Source organism: Carcharhinus amblyrhynchos, chromosome 3 (genome assembly GCF_965287045.1).
Source record: "Carcharhinus amblyrhynchos chromosome 3, sCarAmb.v2.hapA, whole genome shotgun sequence".
In the NCBI taxonomy this organism is placed as follows: Eukaryota; Metazoa; Chordata; class Chondrichthyes; order Carcharhiniformes; family Carcharhinidae; genus Carcharhinus; species Carcharhinus amblyrhynchos.
The window spans coordinates 137,961,172-137,977,144 of record NC_137326.1 but is presented as its reverse complement, the minus strand read 5'-3'; the positions used below and the strand labels follow the sequence as shown (position 1 = coordinate 137,977,144).

The 15,973-nt window shown below is 42.8% G+C and overlaps 1 pseudogene; it reads left to right on the top strand.

Moving 5' to 3' along the window:
* Positions 1-1,971: 1,971 nt before the first annotated feature.
* LOC145341283 (solute carrier family 35 member B1 pseudogene) lies at positions 1,972-2,667 on the top strand (annotated as a pseudogene).
* The last annotated feature ends 13,306 nt before the right edge of the window (positions 2,668-15,973 follow it).

Sequence of the window (15,973 nt, the reverse complement as noted above, 5' to 3'; positions counted from 1 at the left end):
CGGTGGACAAACAATTCGCGCAGTGTGTGTTATTTTCACCTTCTTATTCCATTCTGCGTTGTCAGTTCACCGGCATCACAGCAGCAAGTCTGTCCCTGAGTGGAACATCCCTATTTCGAACAAAGAACAAAGAGAAGTACAGCGCAGGAGCAGACCCTTTGGCCCTCCAAGTCCAGCCCGATCATGATGCAATAACCAATTTTTTTTAAAAAATGACTTTACTCGGTCCGTTTCTGTCTCCTCCATATTCATGCACCCATCCGGATGCCTCTTAAATGCTTCTAAAGTGTCTGCTTCCACCAGCTCCTCTGACAGCGCGTCCCAGACACCGGACACTCTGTGCGAAAAAAAAACTTAGGCCATACGTATTCCTTTAACTTCCCCTCCTTCTCATCCCGCTCACCTTGAACCTGCAATCCCTTGTAATTAACACCTCCACCCTGGGAAAAAAAATCTCTGACCATCCACCCTGCCTTTGCCTCTTGTTATTGTGTAGATCTCTATCAGGTCTTCCCTCAGCCTACATCCTTTAGAGGACGAGAAGGGGGATGGAATAAATGGAAATAAGAAAATGGCTAAGGCATTGAACAGGTATTTTGTGTCGGTCTTCACAGTGGAAGACACAAATAACATACCAAAGATTGATGACAGGAAGGCTATGGCAGGTGAGAACCGAGAAATTATCATTCTCACGAAAGAGTTAGTATTGGGCAAATTAATGGGGCTAGAGATAGGCAAGTCTCCATGCCCTGATGGAATGAATCCCAGGGTACTAAAAGAGATGCAGGAAAAATAACAAATGCATGACAGAAATAAGAAATTCGCTGGACTCTGGGTTGTTCCCTCAAATTGGAAAACAGCAAATGTGACGCCACTGTTTAAAAAAGGAGGTAGACAAAAAGCAGGTAACTATAGGTGGGTGAGCTTAACTTCTCTTGTAGGGAAAATGCTTGATTCCTCATTAAGAAAGAAATAGCGAGACATCTGGATATAAATTGTCCCATTGGTCAGATGCAGCATGGGTTCATGAAAGGCAGGTCACGCTTGACTAATTTGGTGGAATTCTTTGAGAACATTACGTTTGCAGTGGGCAACGGGGAACCTGTGGATCTGGTGTATCTGGATTTCCACAAGGAATTTGATAAGGTGCCGTGCCAAAGACTGCTGCATAAGTTAAAGGTGCACTGTGTTATGGTTAATGTATTAGCATGGATAGAGGATTTGGAACTACAAGAAAGCAAAGAGTGGGAGTAAGTGTTTGCCTTTCTGGTTGGCAATCAGTGCTTAGTAGTGTGCCTCAGGGATCAGTGTTGGGATGGCAATTGTTTACAATTTACATAGATGATTCTGAGTTGGGGACCAAGTATAGTGTGTCAAAACTGACACTAAGATGGGTTGAACAGCAAAATATGCTGTTCAGGACGCTGAATAGCGTCCTGAATGACTTTCAGGACGCTGAAAGCCGACAAAGGCATATCGATAATCTAAGTGAATGGGCGAGGTCCTGGCAGATGGAGTACAATGTTGGTGGACGTGAGTTCATCCATTTTGGTAGGAATAACAGCAAAATAGACTATTTTTAAATGGTAGAAATTTACAGCATGCTGTTGTGCAGTGGGATCTGGGCGTCCTTATGCAGGAATCTCAAGGCGTTGGTTTGCAGAATTCTGTCCTTCATTGCTGGAGGGATGGACTTAAAAAAAAGCGAGTTTATGTTGCAGTTGGATAAGGTGTTGGTGAGGCCACACCTGGACGATTGTGTATAGTTCTAAAAGGAGCGACTGGCGTCGTGCGTTTTTGCAGAGTGTGTTTTTTTGTTTTGGTCAGCCGGTGGTGTTGGCCCGGCCTTTCCCCGGGGGGGTGTTGTGGGGATTGGGGGAAGAGGTCGGGGGGGGGGGGGTGGGTGGTGGGGGCGGGTTGGAGGATCCTGGCAGGCGACCGCTGGGCTGATGGGACCGGCCGCGGGGGCTGATGGGACCGGCCGAGGTTGTTGCCGTCGAGCCGGAGGCGCCAGGTGAGGCGGTCAAATCTTCCATGGAGAAAATCCCCGGCGAGAAACTGCGGCTGCTCGTTTGCTTCCTGGGAGTCTTCGCCTGTTATTTTTACTAGGGGATTTTACAGGAGTCGATAATCAGAGGCAAATACGGAGAACAGCAGGAATCGTACAGTTATGCAAAATCGCTTGTGTTTCTCCAGTCTATTATCAATGTTGTCTTTTCTAAATTAATAATACAATTCATTGAAAAACCTTCACCTGAACGAACGCCACGCTGGCTTTATGCGGTTTCTTCGATGTCCTATTTAGGAGCAATGGTCTCCTGTAATTCTGCACTCCAGTGTGTAATCTATCCAACACAGGTTTTCGGAAAGTCATGTAAACCTATTCCACTGATGGTTTTAGGAGTCCTTATTGGAAAGAAAAGATATCCTATCACCAAGTATCTGTGTGTGCTACTTATAGTTCTTGGAGTGGCATTATTTATGTACAAACCTAAAAAAGGGATGTTCAATGCAGATGACCACATCTTTGAATTTGGGGAATTGCTGTTATTAGTCTTCTTGACCTTGGATGGATTGACTGGAGTTGTACAAGATCACATGACAGCTTATTTCCAGACTGGTTCAAACCAGATGATGCTGAATATAAATGTTTCTTCCTGGGAATAGCGGCGTTGAACTGTGTCCAGAAGATTCATACCCCAGAAGCCATGGTATCACTTTGCCAACAGGGATTACAATTTTTCAACTTAGTCCTCAGTCTTTTGTTCTCCTCATTTGAAGATGGTCCAGATGCCTCTAGTATTGGCTAAGGATGCAAATCATAATGTGTCACCCCATCTTTTGCTTTATAGATTGCAAGCCGAGACACGGCTCTGTTTCTTATTGCCTTACAAGTTTACATTCCCTTACAAACAAATGACACATTTTTCATTTGATACCAAATTAGTTTTTTTTTTGTTGTTGGAGAGGATTCTTAGAGATAGGATGTATGTGCATTTAGAACGGAACAATCTCATTAGTGACAGGCAGCATGGTGTTGTAAGAGGGAGGTCATGCCTTGCAAATTTGGTGGAGCTTTTTGAGGAGGTGGCAAAACGGTTGACGAAGGAATGGCTGTGGATGTCATTTGTATGGATTTCAGTAAGGCGTTTGACAAAATCCCTCACGGCAGGTTGGTTAAGAAGGTTAAGGCCCATGGGATACAAAAAGAGGTGGCTAGATGGTTTGAGAACAGGCTTGGCCACAGGAGACAGAGAGTAGCAGTCGAAGGGTCTTTTTTCCGGCTCGAGGTCTGTGACAAGTGGTGTTCCGCAGGGCTCAGTACTGGGATCTCTGCTATTTGTGTTATATATAAATGATCCAAAAGAAGGTGTAACTGGTGTTATCAGCAAGTTTGCGGATGACACGAAGATGTCTGGACTTGTGGATAGCTATGACTATTGTCGGACAATCCAGCGAGATATAGATAGGCTGGAAAATTGGGCAGACAAATGGTAGATGGAATTTAATCCAGATAAATGCGAGGTGGTGCATTTTGGAAGAGCTGATGTAGGGGGGAGTTATACAATAAATAGCAGGGCCATGAAGAGTATAGAAACACAGAGGGACCTAGGTGTGCAAGTCCACAAATTCTTGAAGGTGGCAGCACAGGTGGAGAAGGTGGTGAAGAAGGCATCTGGTATGCTTACCTTTATAAATGGTGTATAGAATTTAAAAGCTGGAGTCTGATGTTGCAGCTGTGTAGAACGCTGGTGAGGCCACATTTGGAGTACTGCTTCCAGTTCTGGTCGCCACACTACCAGAAGGACGTGGAGGCTTTAAACAGGGTGCAGAGAAGGTTTACCAGGAGGTTCCCTGTTATGCAGGGTCTTAGCTATGAGGAGAGATTGGGTAGGTTGGGGTTGTTCTCCCTGGAAAGATGGAAAATGAGGGGAGACCTAATAGAAGTGTACAAAATTATGAAGGGTATAGATTGGATGAATAGTGGGAAGCTTTTTCCCAGGTCGGAGGTGAAGATCACGAGGGGTCACGGGCTCAAGTTGAGAGGGGCAAGGTATAACTCAGATGTCAGAGGGACTTTTTTTTTACGCAGAAGGCTGTGGGGGCCTGGAATGCGCTGCCAAGTAGGGTGGTGGAGGCAGACACGCTTGCATCGTTTAAGACTTACCTGGATAGTCACATGAGCAGACTGGGAATGGAAGGATGCAAACGAATGGTCTAGTTGGACCAATGAGCAGCACAGGCTTGGAGGGCCGAAGGGTCTGTTTCCTGTGCTGTAGTGTCTTTGTTCTTTGTTCTCGTCTCCGTACCTGAGAAAAGATATAAGGTCACTGGAGGGGGTGCAGTGGAGATTCACTAGGTTGATTCCAGAGTTGAGAGGTTTGGCTTCTGAGGAGGGATTGAGTAGGCTGGGGCTATAATCATTGGAATTCGGAAGAATGAGGGGCGATCTTATAGAAACTGATAAGATTATGAAGGGAATCGATAAGACCGAAGCAGGGAACTTGTTTCCACTGGAGAGTGAAACTAGAACTAGGGGGCATAGCCTCAAAATAAGGGGAAGGTGATTTTGGACTGAGTCGAGGAGGACGTTCTTCACACAAAGGGTTGTGAATCTGGGGAATTCTCCGTCTAGTGAAGAAGTTGAGGCTATCTCATTGAATGTTTTTAAGGTATGGCTAGATACATTTTTGAACAGCAAAGGAATTAAGGGTTATGGAGAGCAGGCGGGTAAGCGAAGCTGAGTCAAATAAAGATCAGCCATGATTTTATTGAATGACAGAGCAGGGGGCAGATGGCCGACTCCTGCTCCTGGTTCTTATATTCATCTTTCCTGTATACATAAACGTTTGGTGTAGCCGATAGCATGCTCAGTATGAATCAACGATGGAATGTAATCTGACGAATTGATACCGGACGGGCGTTCAAAATAATAGGGTGCTAATCAACCGTCTTGACCATCACCCTGCGTCAGGTGACTTTTTTCTGTCAACATATTTTACGGGTGGTATCTTATTCTTTCTTTAGCACTTGGAAGATAAAGACTTAGAGAATACGGCATCTTACCAACTACAGAATATGAACATGGCAGCCTCAAATAAGTGACCTTGCTTGTTTCCATAGACTCCTAAAAACCAATGCATTTTTGGAATGTTATTTCAGTTTTGTTATGTAATGAATGAAATCTGTTTATAAAACACAGCTAGAATGCACATTAAAAAGGAAGGGCATGTGTAAAGAAAGTGGGATTCCAATTTAGGGTTAAAGAAAGACTTGAAGCAGCAGTGTGAGGGTTCTTTACATAATCTCCTTTCTGTTGACTATACTTTTTAAAGCAGAGTTTTTGTGGATCACACAACCTTCTTATTCAAGACCCAACTTTTTTACCTTTTCCCCTTTTGGAAATTAAATTTATGTTTTAATTTCTCACAAACTGAGATATCATAGTTAGCCCTTTAATAAAATCTACCTATTACAATTACAAACTGTAGATTGGATATCAAACTAGTAGAGGTATCTGCGAACTTCGTTTGGCACTCCTCACCTGCAGATCCAGTTCACCCGCCCCGCCTCCTTGAGACGAAAATATCCTTAGCACAAGACTATTCGGGCACTCACGAGATAAATACAAATAATTAAAGGAACACATTGTACCTGGTCTTACAATACTGTATTGCTCTTCCTTCACTTGCATCCACGTTGTGCATAATTCTTTGTAACTATTATTTCCCCCAAGCATTCAGATGTCCCAACCCAAATTTAATTTTACTTTCATTTTAATTTGACTTTAAGCTGGTCCGAGTGAGTAAAATGAATTGAGTTAAAATCAGCTTATCTATGGAGTATGTGTCTTGATTATTTAAAAATGTTTCGTTCTCTTCAGACCATTTCATGTTACAGTTGTCAATTAGTGAGCAAGTCCCGTTCTCCAATGCAACTGTGCCATGGCCTATCGCATGTTCGTTTGGTTACAAGTTGCACATCACCTACACACCGACGTTCCAATTCTTTCTTTAACTCTCTGTTCAGTACCCACTTTCTTAATTCATTTTACACATTCCTCAATCAGATTTTTAATCACATTTCATATTAATGCAATGTTGTTTGGTGCCATCATCCACAAATAATTGTTTGCAATAGGTGGGGCTTTATCAGGTTTATGCAGATCATGTTGTATGTTTTGCCTATCTACTCCATAACTCGGGATTTCGTTGCTTTTAATGGGAAGAATCATCCGGTTATACTTCCTATTATTATTTTAATAATCTTCATAAACGATCAGATATTCTCGAGATCTCTGCTTTTCTCCCTCGGTATGGAACCAGTGTCTCAGCTGAAGGCGCACAAATCAAGTTCCGTTCTCTTAAAATGTCCACAGACAATGACAGAAATATAAGAACATAAGAACATAAGAAATAGGAGTAGGAGTAGGCCATCTAGCCCTTCGAGCCTTCCCCGCCATTCAATAAGATCATGGCTGATCTGTCGTGGCTCAGTTCCACATTCCCGCCCTCTCCCCATAACCCTTAATCCCCTCTCTTATCAAAAACCCATCAACCCGTGTCTTAAAAATATTTAGCGAGGTAGCCTCCACCACTTCAACGGGCAGAGAATTCCAGAGATTCACCACCCTTTGAGTGAAGAAGTTCCTCCTCAACTCCGTTCTAAACCGCCCCCCCACTTTATCTTGAGGATGTGCCCCCTAGTCCTACTGTCCTTTCTGAGCGGGAAGAGTCTCTCCACCTCTATCCTATCCATCCCATTCATCATCTTATACGTCTCAATGAGATCTCCCCTCATTCTTCTAAACTCTAACGAGTACAAGCCTAGTTTATTCAGCCTCTCCTCATAGCTCAACCCCCTCAACTCCGGCATCAGCCTAGTAAACCTCCTCTGCACTCCCTCCAGGGCCAAAATATCCTTGCGTAAGTACGGCGCCCAAAACTGCACACAGTACTCCAGCTGCAGCCTCACCAATGCCCTATATAGCCGCAGCAAGACCTCCCTACTTTTATATTTAATCCCCCTCGCTATGAAGGCCAGCATCCCATTTGCCTTCCTGACCACCTGCTGCACCTGCAAGCTGGGTTTTTGCGAGTTTTTATTCATCTGAAATACATTTCTCTTTCACTTGAATGTCCATCGATACCTATTGTTAAATGTTCTGTTAAAGTATTCATAAGGCACAGTAAGAAGTCTCTTAACACCAGGTTAACGTCCAACAGATTTTTTTGTAATCGCGAGATTTCGGAGCCGCTCCTTCATCATGTGAGTGGAGGAAAGTTCACAAAAACAGCATATATAGGCAAAGACAAAACTGGAAACCACAAGTGCAGTCTAATTACAGATTGGAATGTGAAGAATGGTTGGAATTCCACTCTTTACATGTAATCAAGTCATTACAGGTGCAGACAGTGTAATTGGACAGAGGGGTAATCACAACGTTTTCTCTATGATTCTCTTTGACTACACTTTTACTCAGGATTGTTGATACCACATTCAGTTAAATGCTGTCTTGAATTCAAAGGCAGACGCGATCACTTCACCTCTGAAATTCAACAAGAGATTGAACTGAAGACAGAATAATAGCAGGCCTTTTGTGACCTGAAGGAACCCAAACTGGGTGTCAGCGAACATGCTGTTGCTGATCAAGTGCCCCTTTTCTCCCCTTCCTTGAAAAGGATTTCATTTATTCTTTGGTCCTTTTTTTTTGTCGGAAAGAGGGCAATGCAGAAACAACTGGTTGCTAATCTCTTGTTTAGGTGCCTTGAGAAGGTTTCTCTTGTTTTCTGTGAAACACATTTTTGGGCCTATAAATCGCTTAGCAGCATTCAACGTAGTTTCCAATGATTCAAACTGTACATTTTCACTTATTCAATGCTGATACACATGTCTGCATCGATAGCACAGCGACTGACTAACCTTAGACTGTTATGAAGGGCATGGCTAATGAGAAAGGCATAAAAGTTCAACTTTTATCTTTGTGTTCTCAATATTAGTTTGCGAAACTTTAAATAGGTTTTGATTAGCAAATGTTGTTCCTACAGATGAACTATGGCAGATACGACTGGCTAATGGAGAGAGTCGTTGTGATGGTCGACTGGAGATTTACTACGGTGGTGTGTGGGGGAGAGCGATTGACACAGAATGGAATTTCAATGATGCAGATGTAGTTTGCAGACAACTGAACTGCGGCTCGGCAATAAATGTTTATGACCATTTGCGGTTTGGTAAAGGCCTTGGGCCAGTCTGGATCAGCGATGTAAGATGCAATGGAAATGAAAGCTTCCTGTGGAATTGTAGTTATGAGCAAACGAATCAATTATCTACCGCAGGTGACGTTGGCGTGATTTGCTCTGGTACGAACTTCATTGGTTTTCTAAATTAAATTTCTCAGATTATTGCATGGTAATTATATACCCATCAACTGTTCATGTTCTGCACACAACACTGGGTCAAAAGCAAAAGAAAATAATACAATCAATAATAAATTCAACAGGGAATTTAGGGGAAACGTCTTTAATAGGAACGTGGCTAAGGCATGCAATTCGCTAACCAGAGAATTTGAGTCCAATAGTGCATGCAAGGGGAAACTGAATAAGCATAACACAGAGGAAAATATTAGAAGCGTAGGATAGTTGTATTAGATGAAAAGAATGGGGCAGACCCATTTGAAGCTGTCGACAGGCCGGCTTCAATACCGTAATATCCCAGAATCCTTCTGATGATTCAAAGGAAACATTGAAAGGAAACACAAATATTGTTGGAAACTTAAACAATGCTCCAGACATTAAACATTCTACGGGTAAATGCCCCTTGTTACAACACCGAGGCATTGAACTCAGTTAAGGTAAGCGGTGAATCCTAAAATCGAAACGCCATTTTGACACCTTCATATTATAATATATTTTTTCTTGTTCATTTTAAAATACCATAATGTTATAATTGTGTATAACAAAATTAATTAATGCTTTTGTACGTTGGAAAACAATGAACTAGAATTCACTGGACCAGTGGTGTCTCTCTGTTGTACGAATTGAACGTCTGAAGGAACCGTAATAACCCGCAAATGTTGGGCGGCAGGTTGAAATTTAACGGGACAAGTATAGACATAGGAAATGCAAGTAGATATTTTCATTGTAACTATTCCCACGTGTGCCCCCACAATAATACCATTTAGGGAATGTAACCTGCAGTCCTGACCGAGTCTGGTTAGACATTTGTGCCAGAGCAACGTGATTGCTTTCGCTGCTCTCTGTCCTCACGCGCCAGCCAATCAATTGTATCCGCGATTTAGACGGAATGCTGGAGGTGGACAAGAAACTTCAACGTTTCCAGCGACGCTCGCTCGGCGAGATTAAACGTTACAATTTGAAGACTTTAGCTGCGGCTGAAATAGATGGAATTCAGGTTAACTTTTGAAACATTCCAGAATTCTTCGTCATTTTTAATCCGTTGTTCTTTAACATACTCAATGACTGCTTGTGACTGTACAAAATGTGCACTGAGAATTGCTGCGACAATACGGTGAATTATCAGCGTGGCGGAGGAATTGATTATGGACCAAAATGCCAAAATGACAGGGCAAAACAAAGTTGCAAAAAAATCATTTGGAACATTGTATAAGGTGTGAATTTGCGCGAATGTTAGGACCAGATGCTTTTTAACGTGATAATTATTGTCCTTCAGATAATATTCAGATGAGATTGGTGGATGGTGGAAGTCGCTGTGCTGGAAGGGTGGAACTTTATTACAACGGAATCTGGGGAACTGTCTGTGATGACTCCTGGGATTTAACAGACGCCCATGTTGTTTGTAACCAGCTGAAGTGTGGAGAGGCTCTAAACGCCACGGTTTCCGGTTGGTTTGGTTTAGGATCAGGGCCTATCTGGTTAGAGAATCCGAACTGCTCAGCAAACCATTCTGTTTTCTGGGAATGTCTGGCAGACCCGAATGGTGAGAGTGACTGCAATCATAAAGAAGATGCGGGAGTGATCTGTTGGGGTAAAATGAGCTTTTAAATATTTCTAGTTTTAAATGATGTTCAAGAAACTATTTTGTTATCAAACTGGGGGAGACCATGCGAGTCAGCGACTTTGACTATTTAAGCTTGCTGCGTCAGTCATTAAGAAACTGGCCTGTAACTATCTCGTATCATAATCTCGGTTAGGATGCCTAAAAGATGAACTGGAGAATACCCCTTTGAAGTTTGCAGATAAGGTTTCGTGGGACAACTGTCCAGAATGCTAACATCACCCAGATAATTGCGTTGAACTGGGAGCCATCCAAGATAGCAATTTAAATCGCTAAACGCAGATGGTTCTGCCCGCAATACGCTTACATTTTCTTTGAAAATGTTAGAAGGAATAAAAGCAATAGTAACATAAATACAAATATCCAGCCCGGCCCAGAAACATCATTCTGCCCAGGGCCCGAATGTCATTCGATCCTCTCTTATGACATTCCACACCCCGAGTACATGATCCCCCACCCCTGATCTATCAATGGTAGCTGGGTAGGGAGTGATAATCCCCAGGAAGTTATGGCCATGTTATTTATCTTCCCTGTAGTTTCCACTGAAATAATTGACATTTTGTTGTTTGTAGCAAATGTTCTCATTAATTTACGGTACTATGTCCTGATCGTGATCACATGATTCCGAACTTACTGCAATGAGTTTCACTTGAAAAGATTAAACGTCGCTATTCTTCTCTGCAGAGCACAGGGCTGTACGGCTGCAGAATGGAGCCAATTCCTGCCAAGGTCGAGTTGAGATTTTCTATAATACGACTTGGGGGACTGTATGTGGCGATTCCTTTGGACTTGAGGATGCAGAGGTAGTTTGTCAGCAGCTTAGCTGTGGACCGGCTCGATCTGTGGACTATGACTCCACATTTGGAGCGGGTTCTGGACCGATCTGGCTCGATGATGTGAACTGTCGATTGCACGATTCGCTGTTATGGCAATGCCCATCTTCACCATGGGGTCAACATAACTGTGACCACCAGGAAGATGTTGGAATTATTTGTTCAGGTAACATTTGCAAGATACGCCTATTTTTCTTGGAATGTTTCACTATTTGAATATTTTAAAATTTCTACACTCGCTAATTTTGAATTCTGGTGTCTGGTGTCCGTGCCGTAATTTGCCGCAGGGCTTTTCCGCTTTCACGGGCCATCGCTATTCTACATTGACTCCGGTTCAAATAAAATCTTGAATTTGAAGTTTGCATCTTTGTTGTAAATTCCTTCATGGCCTTCGCTCTCCCTTTCGCTGTAAAAGCTCCCAACGTCACAACTCTCCAATGTAAATTCGCTCCATTGTCAGTTCACAATTATAGTTAATCCTCCGTTGGTGGCTGTGCTATCAGTTGTCTACGTCTCGATCTCTCTTTGGATCAATTTTCCTTTCTCTCTTAGGACCCCAAAAGGCCGGTTGGGTCATCAGAAATAACACCTGCTGATGAGGTTCAGAATCATTGTTTTTTGGTGCTCCTGTGCTGCGACTTTCGACAGTGAACGTGCTATCTGAATTTATCTTGTTGCTGAATAATTGGATTTTTTTTAGAAACAAATCCAACGAAAACACGCAATGAGGGAAATGCGAGAATAAAGAGCGTAGAAGTAATTTCAGACGATGTCGGTAATTATTGATACTAACATTTTTAAAATCGTAGTATATGATGACCTAATTTGTCCATTCATTTGTTTGCATTTGTGTTTATCCTTAAGTAAACGTTTGCAATCTGACGTTCACCTCACATTATACAATTATTCCCGACGATTTTAAGTGCGCTGGTTTAAATCTGATAACAGTTGAATATAATGGGAGATTGGATTGTCTTTCTGCCTCCAGATTTCACATTTGTCGTGATATTATTTCGAGGATAGCGACAGTAAGATGTACCTAATAACATAATTCGTTATTGAAGCCAATGGAAACGTTTGAAAATGCCTCACTTTAGACAACATGTTACGAAAATGAAATGTATGCGCTAGGCCCACCCAATGTGTAGTAGTATCCTGGGTCAGGTTAGCATCTCCAAAGTACTTTATGGAGACCGCCCAAAGAGTACGTTTTTGCGTCTTGAATTTGGCTGGGGTGAGCATGATAGTTTTCACTTCAGATATGATTCAACAATCCATTGTAGAGCTTTCACCAAACGACGTTTATTTAAGAATATAGTTAACATGCGCAGAAGAAAATTAGCAATAAATTTTATCAAATATAAACAAAAGCACAGAAAGAAAACAAGCGCAATTAATGTATTAACGCTTAACCTGTTTCAACAGAACAAAATTTTCATAAACGAAACACTTTCCATAGGCTTCACATAGCAAAGATCAGAATCTATTATCATTTAATAGATTCAACCTATTAAAATAGACTAAAACCCGCCTCTACGCCTAGCCCTGCGAGCTTGTTCCAGACACTCACCCCGCTCTATATGAAGGATATGCCCTTCTGGACTCTTTCAAATCTCTTTTCTCTCACGTTAAATCTATGGCCCCAGTTTTAGACTTCCCTAGCTTAGGGAAAAGGTGTTTATCTAGCTGATCTATACCCATCATTATTCTTATCGATCTCCCTAAGAACACCGCTAAGTCTCCTAACCTGCAGGGGGGAAAAAAGTCTCTCCTTATAGTCAAACAATTAAATCCCTGTAACATCCTAATAATTGTTTTCTGCACTCTTTCTAGTTTAAGAATATCCTTTCTATAATAAGGTGACCACAAACGTACACAGTATCCCAAGTGTGGCCTTACCAATGTCTTGTACAACTTGAACTAGACGCCACAACTTCTGGATTCAATGTTCTGACCAATGAAACATGCTGACTGTCTTCTTCACCACATTTTTCCATTTGTGACTCCATTTTCAAGGAGTTATGAACCTCTACGCCTAAAACTCTTTGTTCTGTAATTCTCCTCAGCATCCTACCATTAATTGAGTAGGTCCTGCTCTGGTTTGATCGACCAAAATGTATCACCTCGCATTTATTTAAATTAAACTCCTTCAGTCTTTCATCAACCCACTGGCCCAATTGATGAAGATCCCGGTGCAATCCGAGGTAACCTTCTTCACTGTCCATGATGCCGCCAGTCTTGGTGTCATCTGCCAACTTACTAACTATGTCTCTGAAATTTCATCCAAATCATTAATATAAATGTCAAATATCAGTGGATACAGTACCAATCCCTGTGGCATACTGCTTGTCACAGGCCCCCAGTTTGAAAAACAACACTCTACAAACACCCTCTGTCTTCTGCCAAAAAGCCAATTTTGTATCCATTTCGCCACGTCACGCTGGATCCCATGAGATTTAACCTCATACATCAACCTATCATGCAGTACCTTGTCAAATACCTTACTAACGTCCATGTAGACAACACCAACTGAATTGCCCTCATCTACCTTCTTGGATACCCTTACAAAAACACTCAATTAAACTTGTGAGACATGATTTCCACTCACAAAGCCATGCTGACTATCTCTAATCAGTCCTTATCTCTCTAAATGCTTGAAGGTCCTGACTCTAAGAATACTTTCGAACAAGTTACTCGCGACAGATGTTGGGCTCACCGGCCTGCAGTTCCTAGTCTTTTCCCTTTGTCCTCCTTAAACAAAGGTACGACATTTTCCACCCTCCAATCTTCAGGCGCGTCACCTGTGGCTGCCCGTGATACAAATTTCTCTGCTATGGCACCTGCAATTTCCTCCCTAGACTCCCACAACGCCCTGGGATACAGTTCATCAAGTTCCGGGGATTTAGCTACCTTGATGCACTTTAATACTTTCAACTCCTTCTTCAGCAACTCTCGTTCAGACATCACTATTCATTTCCTCAAATTTCCTAACGTCCATGCCTTTCTCAGCAGTAAATACGGATGAAAAATACTCATTTAGCATTTCGCCCATCTCGCTTAATTCGGCACATGGATGGCCTTCTTGATCCTTAAGGCACCCTATTCTTTCCCGGGTTACATTTTTGCCCTTTATGTATTTTAGCATCTCTTTGGATTTTCCTTTGCCTTATCTGGCAAAGCAATTTCCTGTTCATTTTTTGCCCTACTGATATGTATCCTATGTTTTTAGATGGGTGAGGAAGGATAGACAGCTTGTCAGCAGATAAGAAGCTAAAGGTTGGCAAAATTAGTCTTTTTTTTTCTGATTGTCAGGCAATGGCAAGTGGGGTACCACAGGGATCTGTGGATGGACCATAACAGATCAGGTTATATAGTGAGTCACGTAGTTCCTATTTTTAAGAAAGGGAACAGAGATAGCCCGGGAAATTACCGACCGGTGAGTCTGACCTCAGTGGTTGGTAAGCTGATGGAGAGGCTTCTGAGGGACAAGATTTACGAACATTTGGAGAGGTTTGACATGATCAGGAATAGTCAGCATGGATTTGTCAAGGGCAGGTCGTACCTTACAAGCCTAGTTGAGTTCTTCGATAATGTGACTGAACACATTGACGAAGGAAGTGCCGTGGACGTAGTGTACATGGACTTCAGCAAGGCGTTTGATAAGGTCCCCCATGCAAGACTTCTTGAGAAGGTGAGAGGGCATGGGATCCAAGGGCCTTTGGCCTTGTGGATCCAGAACTGGCTTGCCAGCAGAAGGCAGAGAGTGGTTGTGGATGGGGCTTTTTCTGAATGGAGGTCAGTCACCAGCGGAGTGCCTCAAGGATCTGTTCTGGGACCCTTGTTGTTTGTCATTTTCATAAATGACCTGGATGAGGAAGTGGAGGGATGGGTAAGTAAGTTCGCTGATGACACGAAGGTCGGTGGTGTTGTGGATGATCTGGAAGGATGGCAAAAGTTGCAGCAGGACATAGATAGGATGCAGGACTGGGCGGAGAAGTGGCAGATGGACTTCAACGCGGATAAATGTGTAGTCGTCCATTTTGGCAGAACCAACGGGATGAACGAGTACACTATCAAGGGCAGAAGTCTGAGTAGTGTTGAGGAGCAGAAGGATCTTGGGGTCCGGGTCCACAGGACTCTTAAATCGGCCTCGCAGGTGGAGGAGGTGGTCAAGAAGGCGTATGGTGTACTGGCCTTCATTAATCGAAGGATTGAGTTTAGGAGTCGGGAGGTAATGCTGGAACTTTATAAGACCCTTGTCAGGCCTCATTTGGAGTATTGTGCGCAGTTCTGGTCGCCTCACTATAGGAAAGATGTAGAAGCTATTGAAAGGGTGCAGAGGAGATTTACAAGGATGTTGCCTGGACTGGGAGGCATGCCTTATGAAGTTAGGTTGAGGGAGCTGGGACTCTTTTCCCTGGAGAGACGAAGGTTGAGAGGCGACCTGATAGAAGTTTACAAAATGTTGAGAGGAATAGATAGGGTGGACTCTCAGAGGCTATTTCCCCGGGTTGAAATGGTCGCTACGAGAGGACACAGATTTAAGGTGCGGGGAGGGAGGTTCAGAAGTGATGTTAGGGGTAAGTTTTTCACTCAGAGGGTGGTGAGTGAATGGAATCGGCTGCCGTCAGTGGTGGTGGAGGCGAACTCGCTGGGGTCTTTTAAAAGACTTCTGGATGAGTATATGGGGTTTAATGAGATTGAGGGTTATAGATAGGTCTGTAGGTTGGTAGGTGATGTGATCGGCGCAACTTGTGGGCCGAAGGGCCTGTTTGTGCTGTAGTGTTCTATGTTCTATGTTCTATGTTCTATAACAATGATTTGGAACAGCGATCGAAATGTACGTTCTCCAAGTTTGCAAATTATACAAAGTTGGGTGGAAGGTTGAGCTGTCAGGACATTTCAGAGAGACAAACGGGAGGCAAAGGCCTAGTGCTATTATAGCTAGATTAAGGATCGATAAACTTAGCAAATGCTATGGAGACGTGCGTTCGTTTTGCGCCAAGGCTTTATAGGATTTGTATTCAGTAAAAATATCTGGAATTACGAATCTACTGATGATCATGAAATCATTGTCATTTGTCACAAAAAAAACCTAGTTTACT